This window comes from Somniosus microcephalus, chromosome 1 (assembly GCF_052327205.1).
Source record: "Somniosus microcephalus isolate GS21.2 chromosome 1, FLI_Smic_1.0, whole genome shotgun sequence".
In the NCBI taxonomy this organism is placed as follows: Eukaryota; Metazoa; Chordata; class Chondrichthyes; order Squaliformes; family Somniosidae; genus Somniosus; species Somniosus microcephalus.
Window position 1 is genome coordinate 154,973,139 of NC_140987.1, and position 22,640 is coordinate 154,995,778.

Genomic DNA, 22,640 nt, shown 5'->3' on the forward strand with positions numbered 1-22,640 from the left:
CTGCGCTCGGCATGTCAGTGCGTGGGGCGGCACGGAGCTCAGCGGAGCCATCGCCGGCAGAGGGGAGAGGGTCTGCTGGCTTCCCCCTCCCATCTCCCCCCCTCCTACCCCACCTCCCCCACCCCTTCCCTCCTCTTCCCCCCTCTCCCCCTCCCCCCTCCCCCTCCCCTCCCCCCTCCCCCTCCCCCTCCCCTCCCCTCCCCCCCTCCCCCCTCTCCCTCTCTCCCCCTCCTCCCCCCTTGCCCCCTCCCCTCCCCCCTCCTCTCCCCCCTCCACCCCCCCTCCCCGCTCCCCTTTCCCCCCTCCCCTCCCCTTTCCCCCCCTCCACCCCCTCTCCCCCCTCCCCCCTCCCATTTCCCCCCCTCCCCTCCCCTTTCCCCCCTTTTCCCCCCTCCCCCCTCCCCTCCCCACTCACTTCCCCCCTCCCCTCCCCTCCCACCTCCCCTCCCCTTCCCCCTTCCCCCCCTTCCCCCCACCTTCCCCCCTTCCCCCCAGTCGCTCTCTCTCTTCCCCCCAGTCACGCTCTCTCTTCCCCCCAGTCGCGCTCTCTCTTCCCCCCAGTCGCTCTCTCTCTCTCTCTCTTCCAACAACAACATGCCCTCAAAAATCCCTCGGCACCGCCGGGCACTTCAGCTAATTGTTGCTAATTTGGTTAGCCCAATTTAGATGTAGATTAAAGAGACCCTTGATAACTGCTGTGCCCTTGTTGTTCGCACGCGTCTCTAATTTCCCGTTTAATGCCATCCCCAACCTCAGCATTACTGTTTGGGGGTCTGTATACAAATCCCACTAATGTTTTCTGCCCCTTGTTATTTCTCAGCTCTACCCATACAGATTCCACATCATCAGAGCTAATATCCTTCCTTACTATTGTTTTAATCTCTTCTTTAACCATCAATGCTACCCCGCCTCCTTTTCCTTTTTGCCTGTCCTTCCTGAATATTGAATACCCCTGGATGTTGAATTCCCAGCTTTGGTCACCCTGGAGCCATGTCTCCATAATCCCAATTATATCATATCCGTTTACATCTATTTGCGCAACTAATTCATCCAGCTTATATGAATGCTCCTTGCATTAAAACACAAAGCCTTCAGGCTTGTTTTTTTAACACTCTTAGTCCTTTTAGAATTATTATTTACTGTGGCCCTGTTTGATTTACACCCTTGATTTCACTGCCTTCCACTTTTGCTTTTTGCACCACCTTGGCCTGCAAGAGAAAGGAACGTGTGTGAGTGAGTGTGGAGCAATGTGTTTGGATGATGTGCCTGCCACAGTTGAATAGCTGTCATTGTGTGCAAGGTGTGAGATGTGGGGGTGAATGTTGGTTGGCAGAGATTGTTGGTGGGTGAGTGCTGGGGGTGTGGTGCTTTGGGCAGTGTGTGAAGACTGTGGTTCAGATGGTGGTATGTAGCATTTGTCAAAGCATTCGCTCACCCTGACCGCCCGAGTGAGGTCGTTAAATTTCTTCCTGCAATGTGTGTGGGTCCTGGGGACCATAGTGCTGGCCAAGATGTGCTGCTCTACCTCCATCCACATGGTGCAGCAGACTTGCGGCGAGGGCCTCCTGCCACTTACTGGGTAGAGCACCACCTTCCGTCTCTCCACAGCGACTACCAATGCCTCCAATGCTTCATCGCAGAATCTGCGGGCTCTCTCCCTGGGCCGTGGTTCTGCCATGAGTACAGCTGCTTCAGTCCTCTGGCTTCTTCTCCTTGTCCTGCTACTGCTTGCTGAGGCAGCTGCAGAGCCAGCAATGCTGAAAATGAGGTTCTGAAGCACCAATGAACCTCCCCTTTAAGAACTGAAAAAAGCCCATGGCAATCATGACTTATGATTAGACTGCACCTGATATTGGCCCACGCTTTGAGTGTAACACCAATGAGCTTGGGCTTTAAGACTTGAATTAGGACTCCAATCATTTTTTTGAGCAGTGAGCACAAATTTTGCCTGCAGTATAAAACATTAGTGCCTGGCGCTAATTCTCCAACTTTTCTAATGACATTGCCCATTCCTTGGCTATAATGAATTTCTAGCCCTGAGTCTTTATCTTACATAGGAAAAGGAATAGGCCATTCAGCCTCTTGAGACTTTTCCGCCATTCAATTTGATCATTGCTGATCTGCATCTTAACTCCATCAGTCTGCCTTGGTTCAGTAACCCTTAATGTCCTTGCCTAACAAAAATCTATCAATCTCAGTTTTGAAGTTTCCAATTGCCCTAGCCTCAGCAGCCTTTTGGGGAAGAGAATTCCAGATATCCACTACCCTTTGTGCAAACAATACAAAGAAACACAGTCCATTGTTTGGGTGCTACAAGTGCCATTTGAGTACCAAAATGGCGTCCGTTGCACGCGCGCACACTTGTGGGTTGAATCGCGCCAGATGCCATATTGGTGAGTCCGCATGCAGCTAATGTCTACCGGAAATATGCAGAGGGTGGTAGATGTTTGGAATTCTCTTCTGCAAATGGCAGTTGATGCTAGATCAATTGTTAAATTTAAATCTGAGATTGATAGATTTTTGTTAACCAAAGGTGTTAAGGAATATGGGGCAAAGGCAGGTATATGGAGTTAGGTCGCAGATCAGCCATGATCTAATTAAATGGCAGAACAGGCTCGAGGGGCTAAATGGCCTACTCCTGTTCTTCTGTTCCTATGTTACTAATAGGCAGATCATGACGCCAGCGGTGCCATTTTGGAGCTCAACGCTCTAGCAATGCACTCTCTTAACCTCATACAGCTGAACACGCGTTCAGCAGCAGGAAGGACCCGCCATCAGGGCTATTTAAAGGGATCATCAACTACTTACAGGTTAGTTGCTAGTTGATTTCTTCTGGCTGTTACTACGTTTCTACAAGTGTTTGATGCTTTCTATAGTGGAAGTGGTGTGGCAGGTGCCCTGGGAATTTTTGATGACTTTAAGACTTCTGCACAAATCACCTGCTGCCAGACATGGGTGCAGTAGTAGGCATTCTCCTTGGAATACAGCATGACTAGAGGCCACGCAGAGCAAGACAAGCTGCTGGAAGAGGGAGGAGGAGGTGGGGATTAAGGGCTCTCAGCATGAGGCCATATCCGTCCAGGGTGTGCAGAGAGCAATTCTTCTACCTGAACCTCAGCGAGGAGCAATGTGTGAGACATCTGCGCTTCAGTAAGGACGTCCTCACTGAAATCTGCCACCTGCTGCAGCCACAACTGCAACCTCCGAGCAAGGCAAGGACCGTATTGCTAATGGCTGACAAGGTGACCATGGTGATGACTTTTTACACGTCTGGCTCCTTCCAGGCTGGAGCTGGAGGTATTTGCAACATCTCGCAGTTTGCTATCCACTGTTGTGTAATGGAGGTCACTGAGGCATTGTATTCAAAAAGGGCTGACTGCATTTCATTCTCTCTTGCCAGAGACAAGCAGACAGAGCGAGCATGCAGCTTCGCGAGGATTGTAGACTTCCCCATGGTGCAGGGTGCCATTGACTGCATGCACATCGCTTTGTGGGTGCCGCATGTCAACTCTGCCATGTCCTAGAACCAAAAGTGATTCCACTCCCTCAACGTCCAGCTGGTGTGCGACCGTAGGCAGTGAATCATGCAGGTCAATGTCCGGTATCCTGGCAGCAGTTATGATGCTTTCATTCTGCGGCAGTCCTCTGTGCTAGATGCATTTGAGCCACCATGGCAAACCAAAGGTGGCTACTGGGCGACAAAGGCTATCCACCGATGACATGGTTCATGACTCCGGTGTGCAACCCACACACACGTGCGCAGTGTGCATACAATGAGAGTCATTCTGCCACACAAAATGTGATAGAGCAAAAAATTAACATGCTGAAACAATCCTTCCATTGCCTGGACCACTCTGGAGGAGCCCTGCAGTACTCGGCAGAATGGGTGTCAAGATTTATGGTATTCAGCTGCAAGCTGCACAACCTCACTATCATGAGGGCACAGCCCTTGCCACCAGCTATACGGTGAGCAGCTGAGAAGTAGGAGCATGAGGAGGAGGAGAAGGAAGGGAGGAGACAACCCAGACAGCCCCTTTCTGCCCAGGTTGTCTGTGAAGGAATCATCCAAGTGTGATACCAGTTACCACAACCCCAATTCCCCATTCACCAACAATCCCACACCTTACCTTCCCTCTGTCACTGACCATCACAGCGTCCGCTTGGCCACAATTCTAAAATAAAAGCCACCACAAAAAAAAATTCCAAACAAAATTTATAAATGAAAGCATGCCATGTTGCATACAAAATTCAACTAATCAGCCTTTGTGCATTCCATTAGTGCCTGTCTTCTGTGTGTCTTTGCCTGTCCTACTGCTCCTGTGCAGTGCTACCCCAGTGGCTGCAGCATGGCTGGTGGAAGGCTGCTGGCTTTCAGTGGAGGAAGCTACAGATGACCTTGCAGGATGACCTTGAGCAGCTCTGGGCCTAGAAGGCATGGGTTCAGACTGCACCATCGCGGCATGGGCGGCAGTAGTCTGGATGGTTGGCTGACAGGCAACAGCAAGGGCACTGGCGGAGTGGCAGTGGTGGGAGGACAAATCCTGACTTCCTGAAAGAGGACAGCAGGTTTGTGCTCCATGGAGCCACTGCCACTCCCCCGGGCTGCGCCTCAGCAACCCTAGAAATCTGTTGGAGGACAGATTGCTGGACTGCTGTGACACCCTGCAAGTCCCTTTGCACACTGGAATCCACAGCCATGATGGCAGCAGTCTGAGCTTGCATGGCAGCAGTCAGACGTTCGGTGGCTTCTGCTTGTGCTGCAATGGAAGCTGAGACATCGGCCAACAGACGCCGCATCATGGTTGGATTCACAAGTGTGCGAACGGAGTTGGCCACCACTTCCATACTGGAAAAGATGACCTCCAATTTCTGGGCAAAGCCCTGTGGCAAGTTGGTGTTGGACTCCTCCATGCTCCTTGACATTGCACACAGGCTTTCTGGCAGGATTCCCAATGCATCAAGCATTTCATTGTGCATACCCATTAGCCTTCTTCTGTAACTTGCCCCTTCGAAGTCCTCATCTGTGTCCTCTGCAGCAGAATTTGCGTGTGACCTTGCCCTCTGGGGAACTGGCTCCTGTGCTTTCCTTGCCCCTGCTCTGGCTGCAGGCCACTCATGCCCGGTGTCTCACCATGTGCACATACTGCCTCTATGCTATCCTCTAAATTATGTGCAGTGTCAGTATCTGAGCTGGTGGCTGGGTGTATGAAATCAAGTGACGGTGTGTCTTTGTCTTCATTATCGCTGTCTTCTTGCTGTTCCGCCACTGCCTGCCCAGGTTACACTTCTTGGGAATCTGAAAGGGGAAAGGCACAAAGGTAAGTTTGTGGTGAGGGGAGGGGGGAAAGCAAGATGTGCATGCTCACACCATCTGCAGCTTGCAAATCAGAAGAGATTGTGGGATGAGGGAGAAATGGGATGTGAGAAGGAGGTTTAGTTATGAGGATACCGTCATCTGCGATAGTTTCAGCCACACCACTGGCCACGGCCTCAGCAATGGCCATTCCAATAATGGTCAGCACCGTCTCCTCGATGTAGGTTAGGACATGCAGGCGTGCCTGTCCCTCACCAGTTAGCTCCTGCTGCCTCCAGTTGTGTGCCACCTTATCCTGCAAGAGAGTGGGAAGCATGTCAAAGAGTGTTGTGCAATGCATTTGGGTGATGTGGCTCTCATGGTTGTACAGAACCAAGGTGGGCAATGGAGTGTGTGAAGGTGAGGTGAAGGAATGTATATTATGTATAAGCCCTGATTGATAAAGGTTGTTAGTAGGTGAGTGATAGCGGGTGTGGAGCATTGAGCAGTGGCTGGTGCTAATGGTGCAGTTGGTAAGCTATGGCATTTGAAGATGAATTCACTGACCTTGACCACTCGTGTTAGGTCATTGAACTCCTAGCAGCACTCCATCCAAATACTTGGGACTTGACTGCCACGGCTATCTGCTCCCACTGCCTTCTGAGCATGTGTCTGGAGGGCCTCCTGCCCCCCTTTGAATACAGGACCTCTCTGGTACTTTCCACCTCCTCCACCAAGGCCAACAGTGCAGCGTCTGATAATCTTGGAGCATGCTCTCTCCCATGTTGTGCCATTCTTCACTGTTTCCCAGGTCAGTATCTCTTCATCCACGACTCCCAGCACCTGCTCCAGCCACAATGTACCGCCCATTTAAGAGGTGCATGTTAGTTTTAAGCAGTGCAGGCTAACTTTAACTGGTGCTAGACTCTCACGATATTCACCCCCTGCACATGCGATCAGCAAATGAACAGCACCGTTACCGCTGGCAGCATGAAGTTGTGATCCCTGCACCTGTTTTCCGAGGCTATCCAGGTTAGCCCCAGGCATTTCTGATTCCAGCATCAGCCTTCTTCAGCTGTTGTTCTAAATTACCCATTTCATTTACTTTCCATTATAAAGACTGCTTACTTTCACCGCTGCACTATCACCTGTCTCTGCCTGTGCCTCAGCCTAACTCTCATCCATCAATTCTGGACTTGACAATTCCAATGCTCCTCTTGCCAGCCTCTACTGTCCATAAACTTCAGCTCATCGAAAAATGTTGCCCATTTCCTATCGCACATGAATCTCCGTTCACCCATCAACCCTTTTCTTACTGACTTACATTGGTTCCAGGATCCCCAATGACTCAAATTTAAAATTCTCATCCTTGTATTTAAATCCCTTCATGGCTTTGCCCTTATCTCTGTAACCTCCTCCAGAAGTACACTCTCGCCCACCCCCCTCCAAATTCGACATTCCTCTGATTCTGGCCTTTTGCGCTTGCCCTCCCCCACCCCGCACTCCTTCACACCACCATTGGTGGCTGTGCCTTCAGCCATCTAAGTACCACACTCAAAATTCTCCCTTAATTCCTCCACATCACTCTCCCCCTCTCCCACTCCCTCTCCCTCCCCTCCTTATAACCCACCACTTTGACCAAGCTTTTTGTCATCTCTACTAATATCTCCTTCTTTGGCTCGGCATCCATTTTTGTCTGATTCAGCCTCTGTGAAGCAACTTGGGATGCTATCTACATTAAAGACACTGGCCTAGAAATTCAGTGCCCTTAGCGCCGATTTTGCGGCGCTAGAGGGCCTAGCGCTGCAATTGGCGCCGGCGCCGAAATTGCCTGGGGCCCTTCCGCCGCGGTAGACCGGTAGCGCTGCGCCGGCACCGATGACGTCATCGGTGTGCGCAGCGTCCCGGTTGCCATGCCGACGGGCCCCAGCGCTGAAATTCAGTTGCGGCCGCCTCGCCCGTGGCAGCCGCAACTAAGACTCTGGCAACAGAGTCTTACATGACTTTGCGCCGGCGCATTAAAGGCCCCGCGGCGGCCGGCCGCTTTCCCGCCGGCCGCCTGGCCGCAGCTACCTCCCCGGACTTCCCCCCACCCCCCCCCCCCCGGAACAGAAGCAAGCCCGGCACTTGTCCGAGGTGCCGGGCTCATTTTTAAAAAGATTTTTGCGGGCCGCGGCCGGGTGCAGGCAGCTCCTCCTTAAGGGAAGGAGGAGGCCTGCACTTCCCGAACCTGCCGCACCGCAGCGGGCGCCGCAGCGCCGGAATAGCGCCGAAATTCAGCGCGTTGCGCCAGTTTTCAGGTGCAAACAGCTCTCAGCAGCGCCGGCAGCCGTTTGGGCGCAGAACTATTGAATTTTGGGCCCGACCAGCGCGACTTAGCTCCGGCACTAACTTCCGGCGCTAAAGCCCTGGCTGCGCCAAAACTCAATTTCTAGGCCACTATATCAATGGAAGTTGTTGTTGTTATAGTAGTATAAGTTATAGGGGCCATTGTTAGGTCAGAAATGACAGAAGTAAGGAAGCATTGGCCATGAAATTTGGCACCTTAGTGCCGGCTGTTCAAGCCGGTTTCATCAAAAAAATGGCTCCGCCTCACTTCCGTCCACTAAAGGCGTAATGCTGATTTGACGCACAACCTGTTATTTTGGACTTCGTCGCTTGAATATACGCGCTCTCCAAAGCATGCACAGCTGAGCGTGTTATTTCAGCTGCATGACAGACACCCCACCAGTGCTACTTAAAGTAACACACACAACTTTTCAGGTAAGTTTTGATGTTTGCTTTTGTATTGGTTCCTGTACAGTTTATTTCAGTAGTGGCTTGGTGTAAGACATTTATAACATTGTTAAAGTATGCAGGGAGTGCAGGGAGTGCTGATGGATGTTTGCAAAGCTTTGGCTTTGAAGGGAAGGCACCTGAGAACACAACCTGCTCTCAGTCCTCGGCTGCAGCATGACATGAAGATGGAGCAGAGGTAGCAAAGGGGTCAAGCTGCTCGCAGAGGGAGGAGCAGGAGGAAAAGGAGGAGGAGAAAGAGGCAGAAGCAGGAGAGGAGGAAGCCAAAGAGAAGGAAGCAGAAGAGGAGGAAAAAGCAGAAGAGGAGGAAATGGAAGAGGAGGAGGAAGCGGAAGGAAGGAGGCAACCTTGTCAGGCTGGGATATCCGGGATAGAATCCTTCGTCTGCAGTACCAGTGAACACAACCCCAATTCCCCTTTCAACATTTGTCCCACACCTTACCTTCCCTCTGTTACTTACCATTGTGGAAACTAGGGTTCACACTACCTGAGTACCTCGCTATACTTTCTGGCTGTCTGTGACACCAGCACACAATGAGATAAAAATTAAACCAGCTTTCTGCTGAGCATGGGTTGTAAATTGTGTAAGGGGATTTTAAAGCACATGTATCTCCACAGATCAGAAGGCTGACCTGTGTGCCTATCAGGTCTGGAATCAGGACACTTGTGTTTATTATGGTAATAAATGATGGGAAGTTTATGATGGCAATAAAATAGTTAGAAAAGTTAAGTACATGTTAGTTTATTTTATGTTGTTATTCTGTTGGCATTTGTATGTATCTTTGATGTACTATGATTTATCGGTAGTATGCATGGCATGTAGTGGTCAAAGGTGAAATTTGGTATACGAAATGTAAGGGAACATCTATTTAGGAGCTCACACTAGAAACGTGGATAATGTGATATCTCAACAGCTCGCTCTCATACTGAAATGGTGTGGTATGGTAAGACCTGAGCTCTTTTAAGTATGAAAAGGCCTGTGTGCTCACACTGGAATCATGAAGTGTGGTGTCTCACGGAGCCCATACTGGCTGTGGATAGTATGGCGTTTCAATAAAGTACTGACCCTGCATTGCTACAACTGAGTGTGTGTATATTCTGGCATTTAAAGTAACAAAACAAAAAAGAATAAGAAAGCAGTCCAACAACCATTACAGCATCCTCTTGGCCACAATGCTAAAATAAAAAAGCAAAAAGTTAATCGAGTGACAATGTTTCTTCTTCTTCACTCTTTTCTCCCTCTTCTTGGTAACCCATTGGCTGGGCAGGCTGGATTTCTTGAGTGTCTGAAATGACAAAGGCACAAGGATAGGGTTGTGGTGAGGTGAGGGGGGTAAAGCAAGAGGTGCATGCTTACACACGTGCAGTTTGTAAATCTGAAGATATTGTGGGATGTAGAGGAAGTGGGATGTGAGAAGGAGGATAACGTATGAATATACCGGCATCTTGTATTCTTTCAACCCTGCTGTTGGCCAAGGGCTCAGCTATGACCCTGCCAAAAATGGCCAGTGCTGTCTCCTCCAAGGGGGTGAGGTGAAGCTAGCAATGGGAGGCGTGCCTCATGTTTGGTAGAAATTGTTGGTAGGTGGGTAATGGGGGTTCATGCATTGAGCAGTGTGTGAGGCTATTGGTGCAGTTGGTAGGAGATGGCTTTTGAAGATGCATTCACTGACCTTGACCACTCGTCTGAGGTCATGAAATTTCTTTGGGCACTGGAGCCAGGTCCTGGGGGCGACATGGCTGACAGTGGCGATCTGGTCCCATACCCTTCTTTCTGGAGGGCCTCCTGGCCTCCTGTGGGATGAGTGTTCACCACCTGCACAAAGGCCTCGAGTGCTGTGTCCGAGGCCCTGGTTGCCCTTTCCCTGGCCTGTTGGGCCATTTGGGTTAGTGCTGAAGCACTTTTAACTTTTTCCATAACCAGAAAACAGCTCACTTTTAAGAGGGCCAGACTGCCTTTAAGAGTTGCAGCTAGCTTTAAGTAAAGGGAGGTGTGCCTCATGTTAGGCTTGTAGGTTGCAGCACTTCAAGTGCATATCCAAGTACTTTTTAAATGCGATGAGGGTTTCTGCCTCTACCATCCTTTCAGGCAGTGAGTTCCAGACCCCCACCACCCTCTGGGTGAAAAAAGTTCTCCTCAACTCCCCTCTAATCCTTCTACCAATTACTTTAAATCTATACCACCTGGTTATTGACCTCTCTGCTAAGGGAAATAGGTCCTTCCGATTCATTCTATCTAGGCCCCTCATAATTTTATACACCTCAATCAAGTCTTCCCTCAGCCTCCTCTGTTCTAAAGAAAACAACCCCAGCCTATTCAATTCATCCTCATAGCTAAAATTCTCCAGTCCTGACAACAACCTTGTAAATCTCCTCTGTACCCCCTCTAGTGCAATCACATCCATCCTGTAATGTGGTGACCAGAACTGTACGCAGTACTTTAGCTGTGGTCTAACTAGTGTTTTATACAGTTCTAGCATAACCTCCCTGCTCTTATATTCTGTGCCTTGGCTAATAAAGGAAAGTATCCCGTATGTCTTCTAAACCACCTTATCTACCTGTCCTGCTACCTTCAGGGATCTGTGGACATACAATCCAAGGTCCCTCTGTTCCTCTACACTTTTCAGTATCCTACCGTTTATTATGTATTCCGTTGCCTTGTTCGGGCTCCCCAGGTGCATTACCTCACACTTCTCCAGATTGAAGTCCATTTGCCACTTTTCTGCCACTTCGATTACCGTTATATTTAGACTTTCCCTAAACTCATATTAGCAGCATAAGGGTAAAGACAAAAAATACTCACATGTATATTCCAACTTGTTGAGCTTAATTGTTAAGGCCCTTTATGTGACAAATGGATCATAAAAGTTTAAAAAGCAGGACAAACAATGCGCCACTACATCTGTTAATTCAAATGAAGGTCTATATCTTTAAATTTTCTTATGATTATTATGTTTAAGGAGGACAATAACGGAGTCAGATTCACGCTTTCTAAACAAGGTACCATCACAACTTCCATTAATTATATGGATGTGACATAAAATTCCCCCTGCACACATCAATACTGTCACTGCATAAATTTGCCTAATGTTTCGCATACATGCCAATGCACATAAAGAATAGAAATTAACTCACAATTTCCATTACGATGGGAATGTGCCTGATATCCAGACTACTATCACCCAATGGAATCCATAAAGCTTTTGAAAGCACAGCCTATGACATAAGCTTGTTTATCATTCAGGCACAGGTGTATATTAAATAATAACCTGACTGTAATGCAACAGAACAAAAAACACATTTCCCCATTGTGGTGGTGTCACACAGTACTCCATACATGATGCCAAATAATGTCTCTTCTCCAGGGAAATGGCAGTTCTGAAACAATGCCTACTGACAACTATGCTAGGCTTCACCACTTCCACCAATTGGGAGAAGGTACTTCATAAGAGAAAAAAGGTTTCCATCCTCCCATATGGAGCTGAAGGTTTCATCCTCCCAGCACCTGGTTCAGGCTCTCATATCCAGATTTGATTATCAATTCAACAGACAGACAGCATTCAAGTGTCTGGAATAGCTGTGAGGCGAACAATCACAATACAAATATAATGTCATGAAGCTAGGAAAAGAAAACAGTGGACTACAAAATAAATGGAAACTGTTAGATCCGTGGTTCAGTGGATAAATAATTACACGGATGCTGTACATAAACAAATAACAGGTCTTTACTGAAGGAGGGTAATCTCTAGACTGGGGTACAGAGGCATGCGCACAGCTTATATACCGGTGTGGTCACTGCCGGTACTACAGTATACAGGAGCTGTAAAAAGTAGTTCTGACTTAAAGCACATACACTACAATACTCCCTTTTTAGATTAATAATACCCCCTTAATATTCAAATAACAATTACATTTTTACATGTACATTCAATAACAAAAGTCCATTTATAGATTCAGTCTTTGGGGCGGCTTCCTGACCCTTTTGGGATAGCGCTTTTCCGGAGGTTCTTGTTCTTGGGGCAGAGGCGATTCTGACCCCTTTTCATCGGGTAGTTCATCGGGTTCCACTGCTACTGGGTCTGAAGTAGATGCTACCGGTATGTCGGGTTCATCCCCAGGTACTCGAGACATGGGGTTGACGCCTTCCTGTGACGCTAAGATCTGATCGACGTGGCGTCTCACAATGTTCTCCCCGACATCCACTGTGTACATTAATGGCCCCTGCCTTGTACATATCGTTCCGGGTTGCCACTTCTCTGTTCGATAGTCCTGGGCCAAGACTGGTTGCCCTACATTGAAGCTCCTTGTCGGCTTCTCGTTGATGTGCTGGAATTGTTTGTCCTCAACATTTCTTCGCACATTTGGTCTGAGCAAGTCCAGACGAGATCTCAACCTTCGGTTAAAGAACATCATGGCCGGGGTCTGGTTGGTAACTGCATGTGTCGCGTTTCGGTAGGCTAATAAGAAATTGTCCATCTTATGCTGTCGTGGAATTTCCTCGTCGCACATGGCCTTTATCGCCTTCTTAAAGGTTTGTACGAACCTCTCAGCCAATCCATTGGTGGCTGGATGATACGGGGCGGAAGTGTAATGCCTTACCCCGTTCCTTTTCATGAATTTTTGGAACTCGTCGGACACAAACTGTGGTCCATTATCAGAGCAGATCTGCTCTGGCAAACCGTTTCTGGCAAATATGGTCCGTAGGACTGCAATCATTTTCTCTGTAGTGGTTGAAGACATCTTTATCACCTCAGGCCACTTTGAATGACCATCCACTGCTATTAAGAACATTGAGTCCATGAATGGACCAGCGAAATCAATGTGCACCCGTTGCCATGGAGAGGAGGGCCACTCCCATGGGTGTAGAGGGGCATGTGGTGGTGCATTTTGGACCTTCTGGCATCCTAAGCAGCTCTTAGTTAGGTCTTCGATTTGTTGATCGATTCCTGGCCACCACACATAAGCCCTAGCTAGGCTTTTCATTTTCACTCCCCCCAGATGACCTACATGTAGCTCCTTTAGCACTCTCTCCCTTAACTTGGGTGGAATCACCACTCTGGATCCACACATCACTGTCCCCTGGCATACTGACAGCTGTTCTCTTCTCGATGAGAATGCTGGCAACAGTGAGTCGCCATGTGTTGGCCATCCCCTCACCGTCAATTCATGTACCCGTGACAGCGTCAGATCATTGCGGGTCTCCTTCTCTATATCCGCCTTTGTTACTGGCAATCGTTCAATTATCGACGAATAAAATATCTCGATAGGGTCCACTGCTGGTGCTTCCTCCACCGTAGTCAGTGGCAGGCGTGATAGCCCATCAGCGTTCCCATGCTGTTTCGTGCCTTTATATTCTATTTCATATTGATTCGCCCCTAGAAACAGGGACCATCTTTGTAACCGCTGTGCAGTCATCACTGGCACGCCCTTCTTAGGATTAAAACTGGAGACAAGTGGTTGGTGGTCAGTCAGCAAGGTGAACTTCTGTCCATGCAGATAGTGGTTGAATTTTTTTATTCCCCATATTAGGCTGAGGGCCTCCCTGTCAATCTGGGCATATTGCGCTCGGCTGAAGTTAGTGACCGAGATGCAAAGTCTACTGGCCTCTCCAACCTGTCTGGGAATTTGTGCGATAGCACCGCTCCAATGCCGTAGGGTGATGCATCACATGCCAAACGAATCGGTAGTGCTGGGTTGAAATGGGCCAACACCTCTTTTGATGTGATCAATTCTTTACACTTCTGGAAAGCTCATCTACGTTCGTCATTCCACTTCCATGGTACCCCTGTTTGCAGCAGGGTGTTCAGCGGGTGTAATACCGTAGACAAATTTGGTAAGAACTTGTGGTAATAGTTTACCAGCCCGAGGAACGACCTCAGTTGTGACACATTTTCCGGTGCTGGAGCCTTGACTACTGCCTCAATCTTGTCAGGGGACTTATGTAACCCCTCTTCATCGATGACGTGGCCGCAATACGAGATCTGTTTCTGGAAAAACTCGCACTTGTGGCGATTAGCTCGTAGCCCATATTCCTTTAATCTGGCGAGCACCTTCTCCAAGTTAACGAGGTGATCACCGTCATTTTCGCCCATGACCAAGATGTCGTCCAAATAACACTGGGTCCCTGGAATCCCTTGCAGGACCTGATCCATCGCCCTTTGCCAGATAGCCGGAGCCGAGGCTACTCCAAACACCAGCCGGTTGTATTGATAGAGACCTTTATGGTTGTTGAGCGTAAGGTAATGTTTCGAAGCTTCTTCTACTTCCATTTGTAAGTACGCCTGGGCTAGATCAATTTTGGTGAAGCGTTTACCACCAGATAGCGAGGCAAAAATATCCTCAATTCGTGGAAGCGGATATTGCACCGTGTGAAGGACTGGGTTCACTGTCACCTTAAAATCCCCACAGATGCGGATCTTCTTTGGTTCCCCAGGTGTATTACTCAACGACCTCTTCATTGCAGGAATGATGGGTGTAGCCCACTCGCTCCAGTCCACTTTGGACAGTACTCCTGAATGTTCCAACCCTTCCAGCTCTGCTTCAACCGCTGGTCTGATTGCATAAGGCACTGGTCTGGCCTTCAGAAACTTTGGGCTTGCATTTTCCTCTATTTTAATTGTTGCTGTTATTCCTTTTAGTGTTCCTAGTCCCTCCTGGAACACTTCTTTTGCGTCAGTTAGCATTTTTGACAGTCATCCAGGTGTGACGTCGTCATCCTTTTTGGCCTCCACCTTCAGTGCCTGTATGGAATGCCAATCTAAATGTATCTTCCGGATCCATTCACGTCCTAGCAGTGGGTCCTCCATTTGGCAATACATATATATCCATTTTAGGTATTTCCTGACCTTTATATGTCACTTTCACCCTTATTTTTCCTTTGGGGTAGACTTTTTGCCCCGTATACGTCTTCAAGATAATCTCTGTAGCTGTCAAGGGTTTATGTGAAAGTAGCCGCTTGTAGTCTCTTTGATTTATGACTGTTAGAGCTGACCCAGTGTCCAATTCCATTTCCACTTGGACTCCGTCTATCTTGAGTGTAACCCAGATAGTCTGGTGATCCTCCATTTCGGTTACATTATGTAGTTTCAGACAACCCAGCTCCTTGCTTCCGGAGTCTGTGTCACTTTTCTGTTCATCTGAACCACTGTCCATCACCTTGTGTACCTTTTTGTACTTCTCCTGTGGAGATTTCTTACTGTTGGTTTTCTTCCCAGACCTGCAGACTCTTGCTATGTGTCCTGCTTTCCCACACTGTCTGCACACTTGGTCCTTGAACCAACAATCTTTCTGGTCATGTGTTGTTCTGCCCCAGCGATAGCACTTCCCTGTTCCATAGGTCATTTAGTTGGTGCCATATTCTTGCGGTCTCCGTTGTATCTCTGCAGCGCCCCTTGCGGCTGCTTCATGTGATACCGCCATACTGAAAGCTTTGTCCAGCATAAGGTCCTTTTCTGATAGAAGCCATTTCTGGGTTCCTTCACTTTGTAGCCCACACACAAACTTGTCCCTTAACGTGTCTGCTAGTCACGCTCCAAACTGGCAGTATTTCGATAGCTTGTGCAGTTCCGTTAGGTACTCAGCATCGCTTTCATCTTTGTGTTGTTTCCTTTTATGGAACTTAATCGTTCTGCTATCAGCAGCGGTATGAGGTTTAAGTGCTCCTGTAGGATTTCTACTATGCTTTCAAAATTCTTATTTACCGGCTTCTCTGGGGTTATTAGATTTCGCAGTAACCCATAAGTTTTTGCACCCATGGAATTTAACAGAACCAGTGCTTTATTAGCATCTGGCACTTCATTTGCCCTGCAGTACACCTCAATATGTTCCACATATGTCACCCAATCTTCGACTTCATTGTCGAACGTAGAGATACTGCCACTCTTCGGCATCCGTGGTTGTGCGTTAACTATCACCAATGGCGCCTCCCGCGTGTCCCCTTCTTCTCCGCTGGCACAAAATGGCATCTCCCGCGCTTTCTTTCCTTCCCGCGCTGGCCCGTCTTCTCCGCTGCGGCTTCGAAAAATGGCGTCTCCCGCGCTCTTCCTTCTTCTCTGTGGCTCAATGGTGCCTCCCGCGCTCTCCCTGCTTCTCCGCGGCTCAATGGCGTCTCCCACGCTCTCCCTGCTTCTCCGTGGCTCCTGATCAGCCCGTGATCCCTGGCTGTGCTCTGCGCGTTCTTCTCCTGATATTGTCGACGCCGCTCAGTCTAGAACCCAGCTGTTTCTTACCCTCTCTGCCTCTGGTTTGCAGTATTTTTCCTCGACGCCCCTCGGGGATCAACCCCCGGCTGCGCCCTGCTCTCTTCACCCTCTTTCTTACCCCATTGACGCTGCTCGGCTCTCTCTCTCTGCCGTCGGTCGGCTCCAGTCGCCGCTGCTCGGGAAGGGTCTGCTCTGGACCTGTCGTCGGTCTCTTACTGCTCGTTGTGGCTGGGGAACCAAGCCCGGCTCTCCACAGCCTCCCCAGCGAAGTTGGGTCTCTGCCTGACTGCTGGGCGGTTGCTCGCGGTCGACGCCCGTGTTCCTGGACTCGACTATTTTTTTGTTGTTGTTTTTTTTTTGTTTTATGTTGCAGGTAGATTTGCATCGACACTCGTCGCCACTGTTAGATCCGTGGTTCAGTGGATAAATAATTACATGGATGCTGTACATAAACAAATAACAGGCCTTTACTGGAGGAGGGTAATCTCTAGACTGGGGTACAGAGGCATGCGCACAGCTTATATACCGGTGTGGTCACTGCCGGTACTACAGTATACAGAAGCTGTAAAAAGTAGTTCTGACTTAAAGCACATGCACTACAGAAACTGTCTTCATATCATTACACAGATCTGGCAGTTTTAGTGAAAAACACATAGGGCTGAAAATTCACAGCTTTTCTAAAGTATTTCCTCCATCAGTGTGCCAGAAGGGCTGAAAATTAGACCAGAATTCCAAGCTTCTGTTGAGATGTCCATGGGGCATTGTAAGGGGCAGATACTCGGGCCATCCTTTTTTTTAGTCTTCCCAGGAATTATCGTTACTAACGATTGGGAGGGTGGTGTATAAGATTGGATGGTAAAATGGATGGAGGGAGCATTAGGCCTGATGATCTTTTCTTGTCCTTTTTGTATGTTCATACAAATGGGAAGTTATGCCATGACTAGAAGGGGAACAATTTATATCATAGTTAGAGCCACACCCTAAGTGCAGCCAACAATGGTAGAAAATTGCAACTGGCTAATAGTAATAACTGGAATTGGATGCACAGATGACAGGGTAATCCTTATTATGCTGAATAATGAGTAGTTCAACATTTGCACATAGCATAAGGACTCATGTGTTGGGAGTGAAGGTGAGATTTTCACACTGGGTGCAGTTGACAAAGACTTTCCCATGAATGCAACTGAGATGGCAGATGAGACTCAAAAGGACTCAATACTGAAAAGAGTTTGTGAAAACACCTTGAATGAATGGACTGATCAGTGTATGGACACAGAATTGAAACCATTCCATAACCGTCATACTGAATTGTCTGGTGAGCAGGGTTGCATCAAGTGGGGAAACAGAGTGGTGGTATCTACTTCTTTGAGAGAGACAATTTTGGACGAACTTCATACTGAACATCCAGGAATCATCAGTATGAAGATAATAGCAAGATGCTTTGTTTACTGGCCTGGAGTGGTCATTGAACCACTTGATCATGAACACATACATGAGTTTGACTCAGTTCAGGCTTCAGTAACTGAAGTACCAGGTTCAAACAAGTCTGAGATAGAAACAGTATCATCTTTGAGTTCAGAACCAAAACAAAACAGCCCGAAAATTGGTTCAACACCAAAACTTTCTGTAAGGAGACCAGGAAGGCTTCGCAAACCAGTTATTAAACTGGATTTGTAGTTCATTTAAAAGAAAAAAAGCCAGGAGTTTTTGCTATGTGGTACATGTAATGCTGGGAAAGTTGGGACCATAGTTTTGTTGTGTTTGAGAGGGGAATACATACATTTTTAAGGGGAAAGCAGTGTAATGTATTATCACATGGTTTGGCATGATCATGCTCAGTTCACTCTGGCCTAATAAAGCAAGCACATGGACGAGCAACTCATCGTGTCTCTGTCCTTCATTTGTTCTACCCACATATATTACAATAATGAGGCTGGAAGCCTCCGATTTAAACTGCTGTGCCAGTTTTACTGTGGCGAGCCAACGATTCTGGGCCTCGGGAATCCCGGCAGCTGCAGCGAGGTGAGGACAGCCTTGGGGAGCAATCCTTGTGGGCCAGGAGGAGCAGGAGTGCTTCCCCCCCCCAGTCCCCCAAGGTCCCTGTTCTCTCTCCTCTACCACCCCCCCTGGGGGATCAGAACCCCCCGCCCCAGGATCGGACCTCCCCTCGAGGTCAGGCCTCACACCTACTCGAGGCTGTGACCTCTTCTCCAACGTTCCCATCCGACTGGAAGCCAGCCTTACAATCAGACTGATTTCCAGGTTTCCCATGCGCTACCAGACCCCCCGGCTCCCAGTGCGTCAGAACATTAAAATTTCCCCCCTTATGTCAGTGCTACTCCAGAAGTTAGTCTAGACTGATAATCTAGAGGAGCACTGAGGGAGTGATGTACAGGGGGGTGGGGGCAATGCCATCCTTTGGTTTGGATGTGACACCAAGACCCTATCCACCTATTCAGTTGGGTGTTAAAGATCCCATGGCACTGAGCAGGGAATTCTCCCGGTGTCTTGGCCAACATTCCTCATTTGTCCAAAACTGATAAAAAACGAAGGTTAACTGGTCTTTAATCTCATTGTTGTACTCAGAATTCTTGCTGCGTTTATCGACATAGCAATCATTGCAATTTGAAGTGCGTGTGCAGCACCTTGAAGTGTTTCTGGGAGTTATGATAAAGTGCTGCTTAAACTCAAGTCTTGTAGTTTTCATGAGGTGTTGAGGAATTGGGATTTTATTGACGGAGCTGAGTACTGTTGACTCCTCTGCACTAGACCTGCCCTTGCATTGCTGTGTCACCACAGCGGCTAATAATAAATTTATTAACGACGGGTCTATCTGTATTTCCACCAATCATTACTGCAAATCCAAACCACACACCACTCACTAGTTAGTGCTGAACATAATGTTTATGCTGTTAATTATGGAAGCTGTCAGTTTCCCAGCTTGCAATATTTGGGTATGTATTACATACTTACACATGCTTTCCAAGGTGCTCATTAACATTTCCTTTCCAATTCTCCTATCTGTGAGTTCATTAGCTGTGATTGGATGCAACTTGGAGGGAGGGAGAGTGGGGTAGGGAAGGAGTTGAAAAGGGTTTCTTTTAAGTCTCAAATGCATCTGGAGCAGCTGGCCTGCAATTTACATCTCACACCAATTAGCAATTTTATCTGCCTGAAATTGACAATTCTTTGTGCTTGAACCAGGCAAGGAGAACAAATAGGAGAGAAAGAGCTTTCAGCCTGTGGTTATACTGCACTACCAGTCTGGATGGTTCATAGCCAGCAGCCCTGGGTTTATATATACTCATTTAAGGTACTGAATTGAAAGAATTACTGTGCCTGACTGCAGGTGCGCCGAATTAAAATTAGCAATAGTCATGATTTACCCTCAGTAATATGCTAATTCAGCTCTTTCATAATGGCCTGAAGTTTGCGGTCAGCGACGAAGGAATGGCCGTTCACTACGCTGAGAGCTGCTCACAAAGTTTTTGCGGGCTTTTGAGCGGAGACTTGTTGTCCTTGGGCGTCTGATCCAGCATGATGCCCTTTACAGGGAATCTGTGGCATGTGTGAGTAGGAAATCAACAGCGTGGCACTTCAACCAATCAGATTGAAGAAACCCCACTGAAACACACAGGGCAGGATTTTCATTGGGTCGTGGAGGCGGGATTGGAGGCGTGTGGGGGGTTAAAATCCCAAAATTGGGGGGGCACGAAACCATCCTGCCCCCAACCCGCCTCCATGCCAGTTTCAAAGGAGGCGGGTACCCGACCCGCACTGGGACCCGCTTTCCCGAGGCGGGAAGGGGATTAGTGCCAATTAACTGCCTGTTAACAGGTAGTTAACAGGCAGTTTTTAGCCTAATCCCTATTTTCATTCTTGAGGTGTGGGATTCCCGACGGCTCGAAACCACGCCAAGTTAGCGAGGCGGGCCGTCGGGCTGAAGGGCTTGGAGGGGTTGAGATGTCCTGTGTTTAGGTGAGTGATGGGTGCATGAGTGCAGAGGTAAGTGTGTTTAAAGTGTTTAAAGAAGTTTTACTTACCTTTACAGCCTTCCTTCCTTCAGGTCTCAGGAGTCCCTCATCTCACTGGCACAGAAAGCAGAATGGCCGCGATCTGTCAAAAATTGCAGCATTCAGCTTTTTGTTCCAGAGAGATCTCTAAATCATCCTGAGAGGAAGTAACTTGGAGTACAGATTGTCAGTGTTTGATAGCTTCAAACAGCTGTGAAACGCTGATATTTCATCTGTCAAAGGTCTTGACAGATGAAGTATCAATCTGTGATGTCACCTGTTGCCGGGTGGCCCTTAATTGGCCTGTTGAGCCCGCGGAGCAGGCCCGAGGGGCCGTATGGCCTACTCCTGCTCCTACTTCTTATGTTCTAATCAAGTCAAAATTGTGTGGGTTGGCTAGAACTCGATAGAGGCAGGGCTACAACCCCGAAAGTTGTAGTCCCGCCTCCTCAATCAAAATCCAGCCAGCAGTGTCTAAACCAGGAAGTACAATCCAGGAAGTATAAATTAGATTTAAATCATGTACAGAAAGTGAAATGAAGAGAGGGAAAGAATGATGGGATTAAGAGAGATAAAAGGGACAGACAGAAAAAGTAAAAAAAAACTTCTTAAATCTCCAACAATAATTAAATTCTGAAGGAATGAGACTCCACACTTGTAAAATTAAAGTTTCAGTGCCAGAGAGGTTAGTTGGCAGTAATTATGACTTATCATACCGTTAAAAATTCACTTACACCTGAATGCACCAGCCCAAACCTTTTTTGTCATGTTTAGTGGGTTGCTAGTGGATAAGTAGCGCAACTTTACACCCTTGCATGGACTTCAATGTCGAATCTATTGGTGAGGTACCAGTTTAGGAGCCTGTGAAGGAACAAGGTAACTCAGATCGCAACTTCCAGATTTCTGCATTTAACTGCGCAAGTGCAGACTCCGGAAGTTGCAGTCTGATTTACTCCATAAAAACGCTGAGCGCTGTTAGCCTTACCGTTATTCTCGGCGCAACATCCAGGCCATTGTCAATCTTGGTAACCTTTCCAAGTCATTTCATCAATGATGCAATGAACAGTTTAAACAAAAACTACAAAGAGAATATTGACATTTTGATGAGAAGAAATTGCAGTTAAGATATGGTTAAACCTAAGCAATCAAGCCTGCATATTAGGTCCATAGCAATTTCTGCTAAGTGATCATCTGACAAAGGGGGATAAAATCAACTCTCAGATATCCATTTTGTGTCTGAAAAATGGGCGGCCAGGAGTTGAAAAATGACGGGGGTGTTGTGGAGGAGGGGGTACCTCAGCCACCCTATTGGTGCTCAAGGCCCACCTGATGCAATATTCAGGTAAGAAATTTCTATTGTGAACATCTTATCGCTCCTAGCGAACAATTGAATTTGTCTGAAATTTTGTAGGTTGAGTGTGTACATTGTTGTTTCAATGGAATGGTTTTGGCATTTAGCAGATATCATTATTTTCTTGCTGATTGGATCTTGAGAAATCCAACAAGCTATCATGTATGTATTTATTTGGCCGATGTAGCAGAGCCTGGTCTCCAATCATTTGGATCCCCTTGCCATTGGACCAAGACCTTGCTCTGTCAAGCCCGTGTGGTGCAACAGCCACCCCACGTTAAAAGAATTCACGCACAGGCATCTTCTACCCTTTAAAATTAAGTTCAGTACCTGGAACATCAGGACCCTCATGGACAACCCCAGCAGTGACAGACAGAGACCGTAGATCCCACATTGGACTCATCAGTCAACTGAGAACTCATTTTTAGTGTGGAAGCAAGTCATCCTCGGCTCCGAGGGACTGCCTAAGAAGATAGCGTAATACATGACTTATTTTTGTCAGTTTTATCAGACTTTGCTCCCACAAATTTTAGGAAAAGAAATAAGTCCAGGTAGCGACACCACAGACTGGATTTTCATTCAGCAGTCGGGAAGGAGGCGGGACTACAACTTTCGGGTTTTAGTCCCGCCTCCATCGACGTCTGGCCAATCGACGTGATTTTCCCTTGATTGACCTTGTTGAGCCCTCCCAGCGGGCTCAGCAGGCCAATCAAGGACCACCCGGCAACAGGTGACGTCAGACTGAAATTTCACCTGTCAAGAGTTTTTGACAGATGAAATATCAGTGTTTCACAGCTGTTTGAAGCTGTCAAACGCTGACAGTCTGACTTCTAACCTGAGTCCTTCTATGCAGACTCAGTTAGAACTCTCACCAGCACTGAAAGCTGAAGGCTGTCACTTTTGACAGATCGCAGCCATTCAGCTTTCAGTGCCGGCTGAGTGATGGACTCCTGATGTCTAGAGGAAGAAAGGCTGTTAAGGTAAGT